General features: G+C 41.6%; 1 protein-coding gene across 1 annotated transcript in view; it reads right to left on the minus strand.

Annotated features, from left to right (window-relative positions):
• The window catches only part of SULF1 (sulfatase 1), a 151,486-nt gene that overhangs the window by 104,788 nt on the left and 22,497 nt on the right, over positions 1-24,201 (minus strand). Inside the window, exons 2-3 of the mRNA XM_037148941.2 lie at positions 22,755-22,806; positions 13,980-14,074 (exon numbers count right to left, since the gene is read on the minus strand). The gene's annotated coding sequence lies outside the window, so the exon portion shown is untranslated. The remainder of the gene's footprint in view (positions 1-13,979; positions 14,075-22,754; positions 22,807-24,201) is intronic.

The following is a 24,201-nucleotide window of genomic DNA, read 5'->3' on the forward strand; positions in this document are numbered from 1 at the left end:
AACAAGACGCAGCAAGTTATTGGGCAGCTCAATATAGTTTCTGGCGGGGAAAAGGGAAAGAATCTCATTTTGGCAAAATGTTCCTTTATACAAAATGTAACCCTTATCCAGGTTTGTATGTAACTATCTTTGAATAATATAATCCTAAAAAATCAGATGCAATTTTGGGTTATTCACTGAATCCATGTTATACTAAAATCTTTCTTAAAGCCTGCTTTCCTTCCTTCCTTCCTTCCTTTCCCTCCCTCTCTCTAGTTCCCTCCTTAAATCCTTGGGATTTCTTATTTCTTGTCTTATAAAAAAATTAGCTTGTGCTACCAGATTACATAGCCTACTATTTCCATAGTTATAGGCTTACCCTAAGATATTCCTCTTCATTTCTGAATGATTTTAACTTTTGCCTCAATTTCACTGTCTCTAGTATTAAACCTATCTGGATTTTTGGAAATGTCAAGTTCATGGATTTGAGCTCACCAGCACCATAGCCTCTTCCCTTCTGGATCCTGGATCACCTTTCCTCTAATCTCTAGGCCAATCTGCTCCATCCCTAGCCCTTAGCAGTACTGGTAGATCCCGCCCATCTTGTCATCTCAATTTCAGGCATCCTGCCCTCTGATGCTACTCTTGGTCTTTCCATGTGCCAACCCCAACATTTTTTTGACACAGCAGGGCTCTTCGGGCCTTTGATCCTACCACTCCTTTACTGGCCCTGATTCCCTTAATGTCCCCACTCCCCTCTTTATCAGATTAAATCCCACAGTTAGTCATTATAATTAGTCCTTTGTGAATACTCCCAATTCCCTTCCTCCTCCATCACTTTGGCATCATTGCTTGGCACACCACAACCCTAGTTAAATCCAACTCCCTGCTTACTTCACAGCTGCACCTGTGCTACTGAACATGCCTCAGGACAAACACATCACCCTGGATGTCTCATGTCATATTCAGTGCCATTAAACTCAAGGAGGCTCTAAGTGCTTCCAGGCAATCACACTTGACTAGTGTGTTACTCCTCCATTCTCCCCTAGTCCTGTTACTCCTCCATTCTCTTTGTCTTATGTCCATTTCATACATGGAGTTGTTTTCATACATGTCAGCAATGACTACCAAGGAGATAGATCCAATGGTTAGTTCTTAATTCTCATCATACAGGACATAGTTGGTCAGTCTCTCACCCTTGAAACCCTATCTTCATTTGACTTCTGGAAAACCAGGAACTCCCTCACCTTTTTGTGTTGCCCCTGTTTAACTGGGCTCCTTCTCAGTGTCTCCTGCTGCTGATCCCTCCTTTTCTCGTTGACTTCTTGATGTTGGAGTACCCCAGAGGCTAGTCTTCACCTGTTTCCTCCGTTTATACTCACATCTTTGTTGATACCATGCTAATGAATGACTTCCAAATGCAAACTTCTGTCCCCAAATCCATACTCATCAATCCAAATGCCTTATCAATGATATTCCCACTTGGAGGTCTAGATTCAAACTTTACTTCCTAATCTGAATGCCTCATCTTCCTCCCCCAAACCACCAACTGCAGCCTTTCCTATTTGAGTTGATGGCGCCTCTATCCTTTCAGTTGCTTGGACCAAATCTTTGACACATCCTTGATTCTTTTCTTTTTGTTTCTTTTCTTCCTCCACACACCACATTCAATCGATTAGGCAATGCTGTGGTCTCTATCTTCAAAAATAGCTAGCATCGGACTACTTCTTGCTACTTCCACTGCTATCACCAAATCTGAAGCACTCTTATCCCAGTAGTCTTGTAATAAATCTTATCTTTTTATCTTTGCCCATTTATAGACTACTCTCAACATGACAGATAAAGAAAGTCTTTTAAAATACGTCAAAATGCACAATTTCTTTATAGAAAATCACATAATGCCTACGTTTTCATCTAGGGAAATAGCCAAAATGCTTCTCATGGCCTACGGGTCACATGCGGGCCTATTGTTACTTGTTTGACCTTATTTTCTACCCGGCTTCTGTTTGTTTGCTCCATTTCTGTTTGTCACAATGGTCTCACTGTGGTTCCTCTAATATGTAGAAATAATTCCACACTGGAGCCTTTGCCCAAGCTGTTTTCTTTGTCTGGAATGTTCTTCCTTAAGATATCTGGTTGCTACCCCCTCACAAGTTGCAATTTCTATGTATTTTGCTCACTGATGTATTGTGAATACCTTAGAACAGGGCTTAACACATCATGTGGTAGGTGCTTGGTGAATACTTGATGAATTAATGAAGGCATTAAGTAAAGGAAGGGACAAAGAAAAAAGTGAATTAACCTGGTCTCGCAGAGCTATTTACTTGAAAACCCTTTTGTTGAGACTTCAAAAGAAATTCATTCCCCTAAATGTTACGCCTGACACCAGAGCCTCTATAAATGAGTCTGTCTGGTTTCCCAGTCAGAATAGGTTCCAAGTAGCTGAGAAATTCTCCCCCTCACTATACTGAAACGAGGTGTTGTCATGCTTCTAGAAATGATTATATACACTCTGGGGACATCATAATAAGGGCTTTTTGAAAGACTGAACTAGGTGAGTGGCCTCACTTTAGGGTCTGATATAAAATCAAAACTCAGAGCAGGTTCATCTAAAGCTTGGCCAGGTTTCCTGTAAGCCTGGCTCACTCTAAAAAAGAACCTAAGCTGATATATCATTTCAAATGGAAACTATGCAAAATTCAGTGGCTTCATGTGGTTTCAACCCCAAACCAGGTGGAACCTGAGGCTTTGGCAAAGGCTCATTTTAAATTCCTAACTGGGGAATGCAAACCAAGGGGGTAAATGCTGGAGAAAAACAAAGTGAAATAAAACCTTTCGTTCTGAACAGGTCCAGGACCACAAACTTAAACAACTGCTCTTTAAACATCCTCTCACGCAGGCTTTAAACAAGTACGATCATTATTTTGAAAAACTTCCCTGAATAGTGAACTTTTTGAGTTCATTATTGTTCAGTTTTTTTGTTATCCTGTATTAGAATTTCAGGGGTTCTTCACTCTCACTTGGAGAGCAAATTATTATTTCTACCTGGTTGGTTGCGTAATCAAAGAACAAAGATGAAAAGGTGACTTGCTGAAGGTAACTGGAAGAATGAACCAACCGATTCGCTCTCTCACTCACAGTTGACTTTCTTCACTAAAAACAAAAAACAAAAACAAAGAACCTGCCACCTTTCATTGAAAGAAATTAGAAATACACTCAAAAAAGGGAATTTTAAGAATCCCATGATCAAATGAGATGAAGTACTAAAAGACTGTGTTTTTGATAATAAAATACCATGTGAACACTGAACTGACCTACAGAGCAGGAGTAACTTACTGGTAATGTGATTTTTCTGTGCACGTGTGTGTGTGTATGTGGGGAGGACTGGAATACTTCGAAATTTTGGAACTCTTCAAATAATCAGGTGAAAGTATCCCAATGATGAGAAATGTACCCATACGCAAAGATTTTAAGCATCATCGATGTTTAAAATCCTTCCATGTGCAGATAGTTCTTGCCTACAACTCCCTGCCCAGGTGTTGGACTAAGCTTTCCGAGAGGAATCTTTACCACGAAAACGCAGGACTTCTTTCCTGCTCTATTCATGCAGTTCATAGCAGTTTGGTCATAATTTTATTTGTAAATCTACGTTTTGGCCATAGGAAGAAAGCTAGGTACATTTTGAAAGACCAGCTCAATTCATCTTGCTATGTAAAGGAAAAGTCATCATAGTCCCTTGAAAAGACTAAAGTTAAGTACAACGAAAGTTTATAATCCCCAGATATGTGTACAGGCAGGTGTCCCTGAAGGGATATAACTGCATTTGTCAACTTCGTTGCCTGAATGTTGAAAACAGGCAACACTACTTTTAATTCTAGAATAACCTGTCCTCACTGTCCCATGGGTACCTGAGAACACGTGATCTTTGTTTCTGGATAGTGGCACGTTACAGCTATAAGGAATGTCAAGTAGCTTAACCCTAGCATTGATCTGTAGCTCAGATGAATTCAATTGTGTAACAGATTTTTCTCTGTTGCTTAAAAAAGCACATTCTTAGATATTTACATCAATGTCTCAACTAAATACAGACACCCTAAATATTGTGAATCAATTTAACAATAGTCATTCATCCTTTCTTTCAACAACACTGATTATGGCTGCCATGTGCTAAACTTTATGTTAGACATTGGAAACAGAGTTGAATGAGATCCTACCGCTGTCCTTAAAGGTCTTACTGACTAGTGGGGAGGAAAAAAAAAGAAACAAAGTTTGAATGCAAATGTGGTGGGACTCCATTGCCAGTCAATATGGAGTAATTTGATCTATCACACTAGTCCTATAAACAGCCCCAAAACAAAACATACGAAGCGACTATCTCAGACATAGGATAACAGACTGATCCTCGAGAGAAGAGACACAAGTGAGCTATGTCCCACAAGAGACGCTTTCTAGAATATGACACAAAGAGGGGAACCCAGGTAGAGCTGAAGATTTGGGGGTAGGTGAGGTAGAATTTGTGGGGTAGCATATAAGAGGAAAGCACAACCAAGGGAAAGGAATCCAGAGGTCTGTATGGCATCCCCTGGAGTCCTTGGCCAGACACTAAGCTACAGATGTGTGGGGTGAGACTCCACAATTACCAGGGAGCTGGAAAATGAACAACTCGCACTACACCTGGCTGGGAGATAGTCAAGTTCTGACCAGAGAGTGTGGAAAGAACTCATTGAACATATACCAGGGGCCATTTAGTGGAGACCTTGGAAAGATGGAGCCTTAAGAGTATGGCCAAATAGCTCTGGAGTGCTTTGTGCACATAAAATCACCTCATTTCAGGCTCTTCTACCACCTCCATCTTGGTGTTCCTCAGCCATGAATGGCTGCACCATTAGGCTTGGAGTTGTCCCTGTTGAAGTTCCATGTCCAAAGGATTCTGGTCTTTGAGAGTGATCCCTTGTAACAAGCTACTTCTATGAAACATTGATTTATGACAGCAATTTTCAACCAGCGTGCCACAAGAATTTTTAAAACATGCAATACTTGACTATTTAGTCAGGAACATTCATCTCTTTTCCCACAATTTTCAAATGAAAAAATGACAACAAGCCAACACAACAGTAACCATCTGGAGTGAATGAATCAAAATAATACCTATTTATTTTTTGTCAGACTGGTGAAAAATGCATTTTTTGGTGTGCTGCAGAATCTTAGTAATTAGCTTATGAGTGCCATGAGATGAAAACAGTTGTAAATTGCTGATGTATGGCAAAGAGATTTGGGGGGCTTTTCATTTATTACCCCATGAGGTTGCTGACTTTCATAAGAGCTCCGTATGCACCCGGTATTTTTTACTAAACTACAAGACAGATGCCGGGCCACAGGCTCCTGCTCAATATTTAATTCTGGGTTTGTTTGCACAGGAGCCTTCTAAATATTGAAATACTTAGCAAATAGAAGAAAAAATGTATAAGTGATTTTTGCAATTTACCACTAGGGAGCTGGCCTGAACTGAAGCATGGCTGCTTCTTTTTGGCAAGTCACAAAGCTCAATATTTTTAAACCAGAAGTTACCACTTTCTTATATTAAAAATAAGCATATATTGTGCATTGAACCTGCAGAGCACTGAGCTAAAAGCAGAAAGAAATGGATATGTAAATGCCCGTGTGGCACAAATGATATTTAAATAAATATGAACCATAATTAAAGTATAGAGTTCACAGGAGTTTGAAAGAAAAAATAATCAAATTTTGGCTGTGAAGGAATCAAGGAATATTTTACAAAGGTTATGTATGGCATTTTAGCTCTTGCTAGAAAGGGCATTCTGGGCCTATCGAAATTACAGAGCCCCATCTTTGAAGCTTGGCCTTGAGGAAGCCTGACCTGCCTAGAGCGTTGTGTCTGGATGAGAGAATAAATGTGTAGCCTGTTTGGGGTCAGCATCTGGGCCAAGGAATCATCACAGCCCCTATAAGGAGAATGTTTGTACTGGACTTTAGTGGTTATTAGTTCTTATTTGTTAATGTTAGCCAAGTCCTGGCTGAATGGTGGGAAACCCAAGGCTAAACAAATCTAACAGGAAATCAGCAATTAGAAAATTAAAGCTGGTCTTAAAAAAGTTTTCTCTATGTATTGCTGATAATATACTCTCAAAGTGCTTTCCCATTCATCATATCATCTGACTCAACAACTGTTACAAGTGTGCAAATGCACACCTTAAATGTGTGGACATTGGGTATTGTTATTGTTATTATTTGGGAAGCACATATGTCCTCTTCCTGGCCAGCACCAGCTTCCACAGGATGGGTGCCATGGCCTGTGACTGGTTTCCATGGTACCAGTGCCTGGTACACTGACACTGTGGGTGTGTGTATTTAAGTGTATAGAACTATACGCAGAACAAGATTATGAAACCTATCTACTTTGTGCATTTCTGGATTTTTAAAATGTCCATGAATAGTAATAGTTAATAGGCATAAAGCACTTACTAAATGCTAGGCAATGTTCAGAGCCCTTTGTACATATGAAATCACCTATTCTTCTAAACAAGGAGATGAAATCTGTGTTATTACCAGCCCTCATTTTTCTGCTAAGGACCCTGAATCACAAATAAATTGAATCACACAGTTAACACAGGCATGGCAGGGGCTCAAACCCAGGCAGTCTGTCTCCCAGATCTGTGCTCCTACCACTATGCTACACTGCTTTCAAGTGCCACTATAAATCAGAAAAAGAGTTTTACATTTTAAGAAGACGCAACCACCTTTGCTGGTAAGAGCACTTGAACTTCCCCCAAAGGCTCCCTAAGGTAGGAAAGGCTCCTTTTACATCAACTCTAACAGCACGGACTACATTCTCAGACACCCACAAAGGCCATGGTTCAGCCTACTGATTGCCAGGAAGATGAATAAACTTCCGTGAGTCACGGAGAGAAAAACAATTAATGTTTTGATAGTCAGAATTACTGTTTGTCACATTTAGGAACTGGATGTCACTGCAATAGTTATTCATACACACACACACACACACACACACACACACACACACACACAAGTCGTACTATAAAAACTCGGTCTTAACTACTTGCAAACCAGAGAGAAAGTTCTTTAAATGCAGATTGACTTCTAGGTGAGAAATGTAAATTACATTCCTCTCCTGTCACCCAAAAGGGACATTTCAGCACTTGCAAACTACTAAACTGATACTGCAGCTGACGTTTGAAAGAAATCCCTCTACAAATCAATGCTTGAGGGTGGGGAAGCAACCAGAAAATTGAAGATTTCCGTACGAGAAAGGCTGTCCTGTGATGGGCGCTGACAGTGAGCAGAGCGACGTTAATTTTTGTCTCTGGCCTCTCTGCCTGGGGAACACAGATGATGACAATTTCTCAGTCCATGTTAGGGCACAACAGGGGACAATCAACAAGATATTAAAACCAACGGCATCCGTCTGTGGTGAATTAATCTTACATATCGTTTTTCTAATCATAAAAATTATTTGGAGTCAATCTCTGGCTGAATTCCAACATCTACAAGAGTATCACGCAGTACGTGCTAATTTTTGTTCACTTCTGTGTCTAATGCTTCAGCAAGTAAAGAAACGTAATTCTAAAGCTTTTCTTTAAAATGCACTGAATGCACAGTTATAATCTGAGTGATTCCATAGCCTACCTTCTTTGCAAAACATTTTTGAATTTTTGCCAACCATCAAAAATACACATTGGGACTAGTTTACTGGCAGAGACATAAAACTAAAAAAATAATGAGGGAGAAATAAGGTGCTGGGAATAGCACAGTATGATGGGAACTAATGATTACCATGAATACCTTAGCCTTTTAATATTGCAACAAGAGTGATAGGTCACCTTTGAGTGGCTCCATACATCTGCTCCCTCCAAATGTACTTTTACTTTCTTTAAGTTTGCAATAGCCTGGTGAGGGAAGTGGGACAAGTATATTTTAATTTTGTAGAAAATTATGTGGCAAATAAAATGTCTAAAATTGGAGCCAACTCTCAGTGCATTGTTCTTTGGACAGCAGAATTTTGTGACTTGGCTGCATTATGGGACCATTATCTCCAGAAGAGATACTCAGAAACACCTATAGCCCTAGAGCATGGGCTCTGGCTGCTCCGAGTGGCTGCTAGAGAGGCTGCCAGGACCTTTCCTGTAGCCTCCTGGTCTTGCTGCCACCATTGGTCGGCTTGGACCGACTCCTAGCAATATGTAGGATGGATTTTATCTGCTGGGGCATTCCCACTTTACCTAATAAATAAGTACATTTTAATGCAGAAAATGCATCAAATAGTTGGGGGGTGTAAACTGTAAAAGCACATAATGTTTAAATTAACTTTATGGTGAATCCCATTGTAGGAAGCCATGCCTGATTTACTTGCTTTGCATAAAATGGATTTGCTTAAAGTAACACCTGCATTTTAATTGCTATTGTCAACTGGCTACGGACAATAGACTTAGAGTTCTTTAATTTACTAGAAAATAAACAGAAAAGAAAATCAGATACTGTTTTGAAAATCTGGAATTTCTGATGATGCTGACCATTTGTTTGAAAGTATTTTGGTTACCTTTTTAATTTTTAAGTAACTGTTCTATTTCAAAGGCCCTATAGCCTAATTACTTTTAATTAAAAAACACAGGAGGCAGAAATCACTGAAGTTCATGTTAGAATCTGCCCCCAAAAAGGCTCCTTCAAAATGTGCCTCTTTCCTATTTTGATAGCCACAATCCACCACTTACTTCCCTTCACACTAAATTACTACCCAAAAATCCCTAATGATTTGAGAGCAAAATCATGAATTACCACTATAACCTAATTTTATTTTTACATTCTGTATAGTCTACGAGAGAGAAGGACCTTGACCCTGAATACATATATATGTGCATCTGAAGACTAGTGGTTTATCAAAATTGAACATTAAGTTTTGCAAATTCTCTAAGTGGCAGATGCCATTGTAACAGCCTACACTGTTCCAGTCCTACTATTAGAAAGGCTCACACAGCAAAAATACCCTAAAAAAATTAAAGCCTCCCTCAATGACTTACTTGTTTTAAGCCCTATTAATACAAAAACAACAGAATCTTAATAACAGGATTTGAGCTTATCACCTAACTGTTCCAGGGATAACTTCTCAGAAAAGCTAAACTTCATTTGTAATGGCAATGACCTCTTATGAAATCCGAGTGAATGGATGAGGGAAAATTGGGACACCACTGAGAGAAGGGACCCAAAATCAAATAGATCTGCCCATTGGGCCTCTGGGAGCTTAAGATCAACACAGATCGAACGCCTCCTCTGCAAGCAGAATTAATCAGTCCTAAAAATGCCCTAACTTGGTACAAGGCAGTATTTTTTTTCAAGAAGTGCCAACTTTGTATTGATAAATATATTCTGTCTTAACTTCAAATTGCCATTCAAAATTATCCTACAAAAAAAGCACCAACTTAAAATATCTGGCCTGATACCATGTTGTGTGGCTGCATTCTGCTTCTTGAAAGTCACGGTGTTGTAGGAATGCAGACACTTTTTCTATCCTAAACCGCAGTGTAGGGACCTTGAACAAACTTTGTGAGCCTAGTGTAAGCTATTTCAGCACTGGATGGAATGATTCTGCCCTTCATATACATCCTGAAAATGTCTTGGGGCTATCTTACCGTGAGCAGGGCCATTAGACCCTTCCTAAAAAGCATTTCTACAATACAAAGTAATCTCTTATAACACTTATGGTCCTGGGCACAGAATAAGACCCTTGTGCGTGACCTGATTTCATTTCAGAGACTGTCTCAGTAAGAATGACATCATCCCATTCTTTTTTCTTGATATCCACTTGTGACTGTCCCAGTCCTCCAGCACCCACCCTCATCATAATTGAACTGCTCATTCCCTCCCTCCCTCTCCCCACCCTTCATCCCCAGGGAAATGGCTGTTTTCCTTTAACTTCCTGCCTGTATGTATCATTATTATAGCAAGAGCAAAGGGTCTTCCTCTGGTTGGTTTGTTTCCTCATCATATTAGACAGAGCACTGTTTTATTGGCAGCCAAAGCATCCTCAGAGGGCCATCTGCTGGGACAGGTCTCAGTCAGACGAGAGTGGAGAGGACCCAGCTAAAGACACGCACGGCCTGCTGAGGACAATGCTGCCCATCCCTCTGGAGTTTGGTATTTTCTTTAAACACCAACTGGTCGGCTTTGTGGATGTATTATCCAAGCAGATCCATTTAACTACGTCCACATGTGTGTGCAGAGCTATACGCTTGTGCACACGAACGCCTGCTTTAGCACTTGGTTTGTAAGCAGACTCACGTGGGAAAGTATTTCATTTCAGAGGGCTGAAAGGAGGATGCAGGAGAAGACACTAGTTTCAACACTGGCATTAAAAAAGCAGCCAAACAAAATGGCTGTGCGAAGAAAGGTATTGACTGTGGAGTATTTTATGATGCCTTTTGCAGGGAACAAAATCAAAATCAACTATTATGTCCCACATCAATTTACACGATCCACATCCATTGTGAACCTGATGCATGAATTCAAAATATGAACTATGCAGACAATGCAGAAATTATGCAGTTTTGATACAAGGGTAAGTGAAAAAATCAGAATAAACTGTACCTCCTCCAAGACTCCAATTATATAAAATTTAGGTGGTACCGTATGAATCTGCTGCTTTTGTAGGTCAAAAATAGTCCAATAGCAGCAAATTCTATGATTCCAGATAACATATAATCATTTGGAAAAGACATAAGCTTGGGTTAGGTGTGTTTCTTTGAACACTTGAATAATTACCTATTAGGTAGATAGTATATTGTTTTTACAGCAAATACATTATTTTAACATTAGGATTCTGTGTAATAAATTGCCCTCTTTAACGAGAAACGTTAATGAGAAATGATCACAAACTGCTTCTGAGCACCCCAACTCAGCTCCTCATATTCTGCACCAAGACTTCAATGCTCCCTGGGTACCAAGATGAAGATAATTTTAGCAGTTTTTAGGATCCGCATCAGAAATTGAGTCCTTGACAAGATTTACTTCAGTATTATAGTCTATGAACTCTTTTATAAAAATCACTTCAATTGAAATTAATATATTGAGTAGAACTTCGGTAATGAAAGTAACATTAAAAAATATCAGAGAGGCACAAGTAAGGAGGGCTCATGATAAAATGTTCCATCTCAAGTAGGCATGAACACGGCTAGGAAACATCTTAATTTCCTTACACACAACATAGTTGCTGTTCTGAGTCATCCATCTGTGCACCCCAACCCTTGTCTGGCAGGGCAGTGTTTGAGTCCAGAAGGTACAAGAGCAGCCACTCAGATTTTGTCAGGTATGTGTCAAGCCAAAAACTAGGCTCCCCCAAAATAGCAGTCTGTTCCACAGGTGTGAACATTTTTGACAAGAACCCTCAAAATCTCCCCCAAGCTGTGAAATTTAATTGTCCTTTTGGTGTCTTGCTATATGTGAATCCAACCTATGTCTGCTTGGAACCGGAGAGTATCTTCTGGCAATCGAACAGCCAGGAGATGCTGGGGCAGCTTCTGAGATTTGCTTAAAGCATCTCCTGGTTCTGTTTCTTGCATTATGTATTTTGGAGGCGAGGCCAAGTTCAACGAACTGCAGGTAAGCAGTTTTTAAAGCTGGAAAAATATTAAATGAAAGAACTTTATTACCCAGGTGACACGAGCAGACAGGCAATCAAAAATGCACAGAGCAGCATTTTGAAACCCTAAGGACCGTTAAAGTGGTCCTTATTTTATAAACCTGACTGTTCAGAGCACACACAGAAAGGACTAATTTCTTTCTACAGAATTTCCCCAAAGGGAGGATTGTAAGATCTTTGAATACAGTGCGGTGGTGGGAAGTGACTCAGCTACCTATTTAATCCTTCTCAGATGACAGATGAGGAGGGGCAGAGATCTCTGACATGGGCAGCTGGTTAGGTTGCATTTTCCAGTCCAGAGACAGAAAAAGCAGACTGAAGCCTGCTTGCACTGGAGGTCCATGGATTTTTAAGAAAAAAGAAAGTGTCGTGTATGTTAAATTTGAATAAGCAATTTTAACTTGATCCAATATTAAACACATTTCTATTTTCTCAATAAGAACCCCCTGAGAAATGAAAAGGACATGATGTTTAAAGTGGCGAAATTACCCACTGAAGCAAAGTGTGAAAGGAAAGATTGCTGGCAAGATACTAAGCCACATGGCATTCCAGAGAAGTGGCTTCTCCGTACACAGGAGAAGCCAAGAGATGGCACTGAGACACGCAGTCTTCCCAGGAGCCTCTTGGGAAGTATAGGAGAATTCCAGTACTAAGGGTTTTCCAGACTCTTCTATAGTTCATTTTGAATGGCATGATCCTGAAGGCCAGCTTCGTTCTCTCCCACAGAAAACGTGGTGTGTTGGACTAGAGATTCACAATGAAAAGGGTTGGAAACCTGACTCCAGAAGCTGAGGAAAGAACTCTTAGGAAGTCACAGTTCTGTTGTTTATTGAAATTATTCCTAAACAGGTATCCCTCTCCTGTTCAGAGTTCTGAAGTAAGGAGCCCTAAACTGCAGCATGTCTTCTCTCACTGCTGACTGAACTTCTGGATAACCAGCATCCAATACGTAACTGGTGATTCCCCACGGCACCTGCAGACAAAGCTTCCAGAATTAAGGGGTGACTGCCAGTGGCCATGATTTTATGTCAAGGAACTAACTGCAGTCCCCCATGTACTTCCAGCCATTTCCCATCTCCACTTGCCATTTGTAGTATGAAGACAAGAAAAAAAGTTTAATTCTATAAGTATTGGAAAGAGAAGTTGGATAAATCCTCAAAAGGCAAACCTAAAATTAAGGCCAGACTCGTCGAAGACTTCTTTTTGTTTTGTTGTGTGAGGTTCATTAATGTTTTTCAAGTCAACCAGGGCCAATACAAGGTTTACTGTTTGTTTTTTTTTTTTTTAAATCCTCACCTGAGGACTTTTTTTGCCTTCAGAGAGAGGAAGGAAGAGAGAGAGAGGAACACCTATTGGTTGCCTCCCACATGCACCAGACTAGGCACCGCCCGTGCCTGGTCCGCAGGTCGAACCCGAGACCAAGACATGCACCCCTAGCCTGGAATCGAACCACAAACCTTTTGGCTAGCAGATGGCCAGGGCAGACAGGGAGAGAAATATGGACTGGGTGCCTCTCCTCCATGCCCAACCAGGAATGAACCCTCAACCTAGACATGTGGCGTGACCAGGAATTGAACCCCTGACCTTTCGATTTCCCAGACCACGCCCAAGCAACTGAGCCACACCAGCCAGGGCCAATACAAGGTTTAAATGAAATCAAACAAAGGGCAACGATTTTGAAGAGCCGCAACGGAAATCAAGAGGAACTCAACAGTTTCCACTGCATTAGGTTCGGTTGGGGGTGGAAGGGAGCTACTTTCAATGTTAACATTTAAGAAAAGACTCCTGGGGGTGTAAGCTCATGTGAACCAGGATCACTAGAATGTTTCTGCAACCAGGGTTGTATTGTTCAGGTGGGTCTCCATGACTCTCCCTGGCCCCACAGCAGTCTTGGCGCTAATAATTATACGGCCAAGGCAAGAAACTGCAAAGGCGAGCTGTGAAGGAGATGGGACAGCTGTAGGGTTTGGACTCTTGAGTCTGTAGATGACAGGGTGTAGCTGGCCGGCCAGTCACTGTCCCTCTAATTCCCCTGAGCTTCCTAAAACAGCTCATGACATGTTAACAGAGTTCTATATTCTTTAAGTACCTATTTTTCAGACGGTTCTTTTGCCATTCCTGAAGACCGATTTCATGAAATCGCTCTGCCACATTTAAGGTCCCTTCTAGCTTTCACCCCAGAAGGATGACGCCACAGGAGAGTGGAGGACTCCTCTGTTTCTTAAAAATTCCCCCTCCGTGAACCATTTCGCTCGTCAAGGGACACGGAGCACTCAGAGTTCATTAGCGCCTTGGTTCAATTAGTCGAGAGATAATTATTTGATACGAGTACCTTTGAAGGGTTTCAGCAATTACTCTGTCTTGGAAAACCTGCATATCATTTGCCAAATTCAGCTGCTTCAGAGGATGCTGGGTGGTCGTCAGCACCTAGGATGGAGAAGCGGGAAAGTGTGGTCAGTGGTGTTTAGTCAGCGATTTCTCGAATCTCTCCGGTGCTGTTGCCCTTTCACAGCCTAAAAGGAGGACGTCATTAGGAATAATATTCTCCAAATTTCACCCAGACCGACTTTTTTACAGTCACTCACCAGAGACTCTGAAGCTTTGTGGGTAATTTAGTCCTTTTGTACAAGTTTCCATTTGACTCTCTCCTCAAGGGAAAGACTTCCCATTAGATTCATTGCACATTACTCTTTGACTGGATATCATAAAACCAATAAAGAAGAGTATCTTTTTAAAAGTTTACAAAGTGTTTCAGGTTTAAAAGTTGAATGATGTCTCATTTCAGGTTATGAGATCTATTCTAAAGGAAAATGTGCTGAATCAAAATCTCCTAAAGTTGCTGTAAGCTATCGTTTGATAAATAGCAAAGTAAGCATTCACAAGTGGTTAGATTTGTTTCTATTCTGCATTTAGGGCAGTTGAAAAATTTAAGTGCCCGAAATCAACTTGGATATCTTGAATAAGAGGAAACACCTATTTTAATGTATTAAGTATTTGGTGAAGCAATCTTGCTGCTGTGAACACCACAATTTAACATGCACACATTATATATGAATATAGATATAATACATGAGATTGAGGAGAAAATATTATATAAAATATATTTTTATAAGAGAAAATATAAGATATATAACACATATCTTATAAGATACAAGGATAGGAAAATGACAAGCACTAACAACTCAAAATTTCCTTTACATTTAAAAGTATTTCTCTTGCCCACGTAAATGTTAAGGCATTCATCTGGAACTTTCTCTTTACCTCCTCACCAGTGACTACAACTGCGTGTTGGTGTACAGAATACAGGGAATCTCAGAGGTGATGGGTGGAGATTATTTCCCTCAACACAATAGACCTGGAATCTCCTCTTGTTCTGATCTGGCCCTGGTGATTCAGGATAGAAGTGGGCAGTCCCAAGCCCTTCCCTCTGTTCTAGAAGCTTCCCTCTTGTGGGGAGATCGCTGCAGCTGGGCCTCCCTGGTGCTGCCCTGTGGCTGCAGGACTCTCCCTCCCACGTCACCCTTATCACATCCCTTCCCAGTCCCAGCAGGAGTTGGACTCCTCCACCCACTCACCCCACCCTCTGCCTCCGGCACACCCAACCCGGACGGCTCTTTGATCGCCCTGCACTTCTCTCTCAGGAGTGGAGGAGCTCTAGAACATTTATATTCTCTATTTCCATGTCTGATAACATTACAGCTTATTAGAAGCATCACATAGGTGTCCACATTTTAAACGTGTTCCAGGACAACACGTAAATGTTCATATTTATACTTGTGCATGGCACTTTGTGATGTCCCGAAGTAAAAGTATAGATTCAAGTGCGAGGCTGTAAGCCTCTGGCTGTGGTCATGCTGGCATAGCCCAATGTTAAAATCACAACTTTCTGTGATTATTCTGGATCTTCTACAGGGAGCAGCAGGTCCTGGAATTAGATGTCTGAATTTCAGGCTACAGCATTTATTGGCCTTGAATGAGTTCTTTAATTTCTCTGTGCCTCAGTATCCTCCTCTGAAAAAATGGAGATTAAATATAATATCTACCTAATAGGGTTGATGTGAGGATTACAAGCAAATATCCATGTAAAAAAATTTAGAGGAGTTTGTGGCCCATGATAAGCATCCAATAAACACTGGCAATATTTATTACTTGGACTGAGTTTTTTTTTCAGCCAGCAATAATGATACAACTTCCACTGTAGTGGTTATTTGCAATCAAAAGACATTTTTCATAGCATAAGACCAGCGTTTTCATAAATTGTATAAATGGAGATTTTGATTTATCATTGTTATAATGGATAGGACAATAATGTAATAATTAAGTTGCTACAGGCTACTAAAGAAAGAACTAAGGCAGCCTAAATGCCTGGCTGCCTTGTGTGTACTCGCAAGAGTCAAATACTTCCTGCTGCGCTGTATGAAGTCATATTTGCCAGAATAGAGCAAGATGATAGGAAGACAGAGCCAGCAGAGTTCTCAGACCCATAACCTTGACCCCAGCTGAGGTACTGCCTGGGTCCCTTCGGCCTTTATAAGTTCCAACTGGTGATAATTCGTTACCAATGGGCAGACTACTAAATGTGCAAATAGAAATGTTTAGGAAAATATTTCTTTTTAAGAATTTCATTAAGGAACACTTGGTTAAAATAAATTTATTTTTTAGTTTCAACAAAATAACATCATTTGCAAAGTCATTAATATCATTCTTTAGGACATTATTGGTTTATGGTTTTGTTTTTTATTTACTTAGCAATTTATTTTGGATTTTCAATGATCTGAATATAGTGATATTATTATGTGGATTGACAGTTATATAAATATAATTCAAGTCATTTATACCTAGGTCTTGGAGGTATGCAAGTCAATGGTGAGGGCCCCGTGGTCCACTGATGGGGCTGGAAGATGCAGGGGGGCAGCAATCAGCCCGGCTTCCTCTGGGCCCTCCCACCAGACTCCCTTCAAGCTTTCATTTCTGTCGTTCTTTACCTTGAAAAGTCTACTGTTACTTCCTCCACGTATGCAAATTTTAAGCACCATTCTGGGATTGGCTGAAGTCCCATATCCTGACAACCTCAATTTTCATTGATTTCTCTCACTAGCAGTCCTACAACACTTCAAATCTGTGCCACACAATGCAGCATTTAGTTATAGAGTTTCCGCCGCCTGCACAGTCAAGGTCTCATCTCTCTGGGAAAGTCTTAAGGGTTCTCTGGGGGAGGGTTTTTTACCTCAGGCTCTGTCCATATTCTATAGTTTCATCTTAGTGTGGCCCCAGCAACTACCTCGAACTGACAGCATCGCTGGATAGTCAGGACCTAGTCACATAGCAATCCTGGGTTTGTTTCGGAGCTTAGTAACGTTTCGGCCAAAAATATGTAACCAAGACCCTGAATGGTTCTCGAAGCAAGGGTAAATTGGAGGCCCACAGCCCTGAAGCTGGGCCACACAAACCTGAATGGCACGGGGGACCAGTGGCCTAGTTCTGGGTCATTTGCCCTTCCTTTTTCTTAAGCCGGAGCGATGACATTTTCTGTCAGCAATGACTCAGCACAAAACTCAGAAATGTGCATGTTTGTGTTCGGAGAAAGAAAGGGAGAGAGAGTTCGTTTCATGAGTCTCAGTTTCTTTGTTGGTAAAATAAAATATAAGGTTGGAAGACCTCCAGATTCCTCCCCATTCGAAAATTCTATAAAACTTTGGCACGTCCGCCCATTGATTTGACACTACCGTCCATAACTAAGTGTGGGTGTGTGCCAGAATTTCACCTGCTGATAATACGGTGGGAAGTTAAGCTTGGTGGTTTAAGAGCTGTACTTGAAAAGTTTGGTTTGGCTGCTCTCTCTCTATTAGTGTTATTGCACTTAGCACTTATGAATCCACGCCATAAAGCAAGTAGATGATTGCACTTAACTCTCTTGGCTTTCTCAGTTGTTCAGAAACTGAGCTGCATTTCCTGGCTCTCAAACTTCGTAAACTCATCAGATTTTGCTGCAGAAAAATGTCACTAAAATAACAGTCCTCAGTGGAAAACACTAGCACCATTCATGGTGAAATGCTGAAACAGTAACTGATATTTTTAAACTGTGAACTGGAGGTATTTTTCTATGCTGTACACACATATACATTTGGACAGATGTGTAAGGTAAAAGTTTATTTTTCTTCAGCAGTTGCACTTTAATTGTCTCCTCCAAATGGCTTTAGTCTTGCTGCAGAAGTGCCTTCTGCCCTTGTTCCCTTGGCCTTCTTAAGTAATAAATAACTGGTTCCAAACTGCTTTCCCCAAGGAGTTGTTGGAAGGTCCAAAATGTCCTTGTTAGAAAACTTGCATTGAACCGCACGAATCTTGCTGTGGTGACGGTGCACGCATGTGGGACGATTACTTCATGCACAATGACATGAGACCACAAAACATGTGAACAGGAAGCCAAACCCAAGAGAGACTTGGGGAGCTTCCAGCTTTCCATGGAGCTCAGAAAGAAAGCCAATGCAAAAATATTCTGAACTCAGGTGTCTGGGGGACTGCACAGCTGTACCCTATCCACTCTTCAAACACTGCCTACAGAGCACGGTGGCTCGGGCAGCACCCAGCCTGCAGGGGACCGTGATGCCAGCGAACCCAAAAGACTGTGAAGTTGTAGCCCTTGCTTATAAAGCCATGACTGTAACTGAGGAAGGTCCAGCACCATATATGGAAGCTCAGTATACTCTCCATTCTTTCAACTGTGCTAATGGAAATCCCCCAGTATACCCTGCTCCTTTCTTAAACAATAAGCTTTCCCATGATGCAAGCTCATCTGATTCCAAACTATATATTTGATTATATAGTTGATTATGTTGCCTAACTGAGACAGTCACAGTTCCTTTTCAGGATTCTTCATTTATTTTGTTGTTTTATGGAGAAAGGTTTTTAGCAGCAATAGAATCCTTTAAAAAAATAATTTCAAAGCCAAAAATAACTTCTGGAGTTTGGAGAATTTTGAAGTGTGCCATCAGGAGCCAAATAGAATTCAGATTGTAACCAAATGCTATCATTTTCCCTCCCTTTTTACACCTATATTATCTTTTTGATGAGTGATGAAACTCTTTATATTTACAGGTAGACATAGGTTCTTAAATCCATGCCAGGCTCGTTTATACCTGGCATATAAATGGGTTTATTCATGGGTTGATACATTTTGCCCATCAGAAGACATATTATGTGACTTTTCAAAACTAGTCATGAAGTCTGGGGCTAAGCCCCTTCTGTAATAAATGGCATTTGCTCTGAAGTGTTTAGGTGGGGTAAGACCTCTGAAATCCAGGAAATCTGGTCAAAGCTTTGCCACAGAAGACTGAGTGCAGAGTGGGAGATAGTTGTAAGGTTATACAAAAACTAAGGTTATCAGCCCTGGCTGGTGTAGCTCAGTGGATTGAGCGTGGGCCTGCGAACTAGACAATCACGGTTCGATTCCCAGTCGGGGCACATGCCTGGATTGCAGGCTGGTTGCCTGCAGGCCAGTTCCCAGCAGGGGGCGCACAAAAGGCAACCATACATTGATGTTTCTCTCCCTCTCTCCTTCCCTTCCCCTCTAAAGATAAATAAGTAAAATCTTAAAAAAAAAAAACAAAAAACTTAAGGTTATCAAGTAATCAGACCTCAAAGACTTAAAAAGCCGCAGCTTCCTGTCTGCTAATCAGGCTGTTTTCTATTCATTCTAAGTGTTAAAGTTCTTCCACTTGCCATCATTGAAAAATTCACAAATGTTACCCACCCCTTCTTCCCTATTTTGTACCATTCAAGCACATGGGAAAAACTTCCTGCTCACGCTGAAGGAGGAGGGAAAGGTTGTAGGCTAAGCAATGCTTTAGGCTAAGAATTTACCTCCTTTACTCTAGTCTCCGAGCAGGTTCCCTAATTCAAGGGAAGTGAAAGAGCCCACTAAGGAAAGGACTGCTTCTTCATGAATAAATATGCATTCTTTATGAATAAATATTCTATTAGTCCACAATTTGTTCCCCTTGTCTCTGCTCATTTCTGAAGGGTCAGCAGAGGTAACAATTACCTTGTTTCTGAGGGTATACATAGCTATTGGCGAGACTGCCCTAGACCTGGCCTTCTTGTTGAAAAGTTAATGGGAAAATCATCTACTCAACAGCAGGGATACAAGATGAAAGCTCAGAGGCTGGTGATCCTGACATTTAGGGGAGGCATTGAACATAGTAGGGAGAGTCCAGACTTTATTTCTCTTTAAATTTTCCAAGAAATATTTAGCAGTTTAAAAAATTTTTTAAAACTACTTTTGATTTTTACTCAGTATTGCAATCTAACTGCTTCCTGACATCTCAACCAAGTAACTCAATTTTCTCCTGTATATGTGTGCCTCCTCTTGTTTTACGGGATTCCATGAGAGCTACCCAGTGGCCTAAGCCCAAACTAACCATCATGGACATTTCCTTTCCATTCATTCAGTCCCCAGGCTGAGAATGTTCTACCTTCTAAACATCTCTGGATCTGTGCCCTACTGTCTACCTGCCCTGCTCAGGATCTCAGCTTTTCTCACCTGTATTCTGTACTTGTCTTTTAACTGGACTCCCAGCTTATAGTATGGTCACCCACAGGCATTTGCCAACCCAAACTCCACACTGGACAGTATGTGATCTACATGAAATCTCCCTCAAACATTGATCATAATTACGGTCCACCTTCTCAGTCCCATGTGAAGTCCTCCCTTGTTGCCCCGCCAATGAGTGATCCTGAAAGTGCCCAACCTGAGCAAGTTAAGGAGCTTGTGTTGTAACGCTCCCATCACTCAGATGGCTTTGCTACAAACGAACAATTAAAAAAACAACAGTCTGTTGACCCAAACAATGTCTTAATGCTGTAGTTGACTTACATTTCAGCCCAAGCTTTATACATCGATGTGAACCCACAAAACAAACTTTTTGTGGATCACGAGCTGGTCCACTTTTGAGTTTCACTACAGGAATTGGTCCAAACACCTCGGCATGAAGCACCTGAACACCTAAGACTGGGCCCTTGACTAACTCTGCAGCTCCCTTCTGTTCAACACTGTAGCACCAATTGAAACCAGCTCCTGTCCCCAGGGTTCCCTGTCCCCTCCTGCTGTCCAAAGCTCTTCCCATTGGGAACGTCCTTCCGCATTCCTGCTGCAGAAGGACAGGCACACAATCAACATCATCTTTGTGAAAGTTCCTTTGACTTTCACTAGGAGAGATAATCACTCTGGCCTCCATTCTGCCACTTAATCTTGAACTCACTTTTGTTTCTGCAGCTATTATACTGGTAAGAAAATTTCCTGTCTCCTCAGACTATGACCTCTTCCAGGGCAGGATAGTAATCTTGTTCACCTTTGAATCACTAATGCTCAGCATAACAGGCAGTACGTAACAGATGCTCAATAAATAAAGGAACTGAATCAAAAAATAATAAAAAAGAGTTAATAGAAAAGCCCTAAAATTGAGTGAAACACCGCTATTTTCAGACACTGTGCCAGATATTTTACACATATTACTTCCTTCTATTCCTCTCAACAATCCTCTCCTTGGGGTTAATAGTCTTGATCTTATTTAATAGAGGTGAAACCTGAAGCTGAAAATCTTAAAAGATCTTGCTGCTGGTCATATAACCAGGTGATGGCAAAAGGCAAAAAAAACAAGCCTCAAATTGGATCCCATCAGAGTTTGTGTTCCTTCTGCTATGGCTTAGTATACCTTTGGGGCTAACATTGAGCTTATGTGGCTGATCTTGGTTAATTAAATTAGCTAGAGTATAGAATTTAGTGTTGACAGATCACTTTTAAATTTAGGGGTAAAAACGACTAGAATTCTGTCTCATTTTCATCTTTAATTATGCCCTAGAATTTTTGGAAGCCCCAAAGAATTCTGAGTGGAAATGCCATATAAACAAACTCTTAAATATAAACATAATTTTATTATGTTTCCCATGCTTATTGGATAATGAAAAAATAACTTTATTGCATTATGAAACTTGATAAAAAATCTTTCCAGTTGGACTATTTTGGGTATTATACTACTGTGTAAAATACTGAGCATTAGATAGATAAAACAAATGTAAGTGTTCAGGATAATTAAATATATATATTTCATACACACACACACATATACACACATTATTGTTGTTTGCACATCTGTATATCTGAAGACAAGCTCAGTTAATCAGAGCACGTATGTTGTTAAAAGTGAGAGGTCTTGCTTGTCTACATTATTACCACATTACATCCCCTAGTTTTCTCACCTGAAGCAGAGACAGGAATTTTCTGTATCTCATAGTGTACTACGATACAATCATGGTTTTATAAATGTAAAATGTACAACTACCCCAAATAGAACTTTATTTCCTCAGCTTGTTCGATTAGCAAATCATACTTTCTAACGTGTGCAGAAATCATATGCTCCTCAGGCTAATTCAAGAGTTTGAAACTCCCCACTTGTTGAAAGACAATTTCTCAAAGCAATGAGCATCATCTATGAGATGTACACACTGTTCATTCCGCATTCTTTACAGCGTCATAAGCTTTGGGTCTTCCCAGACCATGTTCCTTTCATCTTTAAACCCTGCAGCTACGCAGTGAAACACTTAACAATTCCCTGGTCCACTGGAGTCCCAGTGTTTTATAGAGTTTATACAAACTGCTGCAAGTTTCGAGCCTATGAGGAGAGATGGCATCTAGTTTACAGTGTGAAAAAAGTATTCCAACAGTTATATTTGTCTGAAACTGTGAGCACGAAAGCAGGGAAACTGAAGATCCAAGTTGTTGCCTAACAAGCCAGGTGAACAGCCAAGGCTCCTCTCTAGGGTGAAATGTGTGTGAAACAGCCAGGCACCACCAGGACCTGGTGAAAGCGGCCAATTTCAGCACCTCGCCTGGGTGCTATCTGGTTCAGTGAATTATCACAGAAACCTCATACTCCTCCCATAATGTTTATTTAGGAGGGACAAAACTGGGTGGAGCGCTTTGGCCAGAAACACACTTTCCATCATCTAAGAATCTGAATGAGGGGAGTGAATAAGTAACATGAAATGGACTAGACAGCAAAGAAAGTCCCTGTCCTTCCTTTTTAAAGAAAAAGCAGAGCATCATACTTACAACCGCTGCCTTCAAAGTCTTCTCTAGAGGACAGGCCTTGGGCACTGGCACCCTGCAGAGGAGCAGAGATAAGGTGACACCACCTTCTTCCTCCTGAAGGCGAGAGTCATTGTTCCTTAACTCCCCTACCTCCCGGGGGTGGGGGGGGGCGGCAGCCAGGAAGGCCTGGCCTCAGACCCTCGCTGCCCTTCCTCCCTGGCCTCCTGGCCTCCTGGCCTCTGAGCGTCAAGCTGGGGTTTCCTATTAGCCGCTTCAGCCACCAGGCCTGACACCAGTCAGAAGCTTCATTAGGGACAGTCTGCCAAGTGCTTGTAAGATGAAGAGAGTTATATAAGCCCGAGGATTATAATCATCACACACCCCCATAGAACCACCGCTGCCAAACAAAGGCAGTTCCAAGAAGAGGAGGAGCAGAGGCAGAAGTTACACTGAGGGTGAATTTCGGGACACTGTTGAACTGACTGGGAAAAAAGGCAACTCAATCTGTGCATGCAAACCTCCGCAAACAAACAGGGAGCTGCAGCTGGCCGCCGGCGGCGGCCAGGGAGGTGGGGGGGTTGTGGGGGTTGTGGGGGTGGGGGGGCCGCTGGGGGGAGGAGCGAAGGTGGAGGGAGGGGAGTCAGGGTTTCCCGGGGCGCGTTCTGGCCCCTTCCCCGGCACCCAGCACAGTAGCCACCTGTGGCAGGATGGAGTGGATGGGGAAGATGTGGTATTTGGAAAGGCAGGAGTTCCAGACACCAAGTGCTTAGTAAACAGTGATGTTTCTTAGAGTCAGACCAGGTGCTTCTGCCACTTTTCTTGCTTCCTGGCCTCTTGTTTTCTTAATGACAGTTTGTAGGGAGTTCCCTGTGTCAGGGCCAACCCTCTATATTAATCCTCCATCCGTCTCAGCTCTTTTCCTGGTGACAGCAATAACCCAGGAGGCGAGTTCTTTACCCCGGAGCTTCCGGTCACCTCTGCCACCTTCCCACCCCACCTGTTTTCATTAGATTACTATTGTCCTGTCCCGTTCCCGGTACTGCTCCCCAACAGTAAGGAACTCCCTCATCCTGGCATTCAAAGCTTCCATTGGCCTGCACGCGGATTTCCTGCTGCCTCACCTACCCCGGGCGTTCGAACATGAGTCAGTCACCCAAACGGCTGGCGCTTCACCTCCCACCCTTCCACACATCCCCTTCCTCGGCCGGGAATGTCTCCATTTCCACTTCCTTCAAACTTTAGTTCAGATCCCATTTTTGCCCCAAAAGCCTCCCCCAGTTTCGATTCTGCTTTTTTGTTGTCATTCCTCACATGTTGTGTGACTTCATAGAGTTGGGGACCTGCGTGGTTCTCCGGGGTGGCTGGGCTGCCTGAAGCACTTAATGAGTGTTTACTGAGTTTGACTGCCAGCTGACCTGATTTTAACCCGGGCCATCAGTCTGGCAGTGACCCAGGCCTCATGTCACCT

The sequence above is a fragment of the Artibeus jamaicensis genome, unplaced genomic scaffold (assembly GCF_021234435.1).
Source record: "Artibeus jamaicensis isolate MK-2021 breed Jamaican fruit bat unplaced genomic scaffold, CSHL_Jam_final scaffold_916, whole genome shotgun sequence".
Classification (NCBI taxonomy): domain Eukaryota; kingdom Metazoa; phylum Chordata; class Mammalia; order Chiroptera; family Phyllostomidae; genus Artibeus; species Artibeus jamaicensis.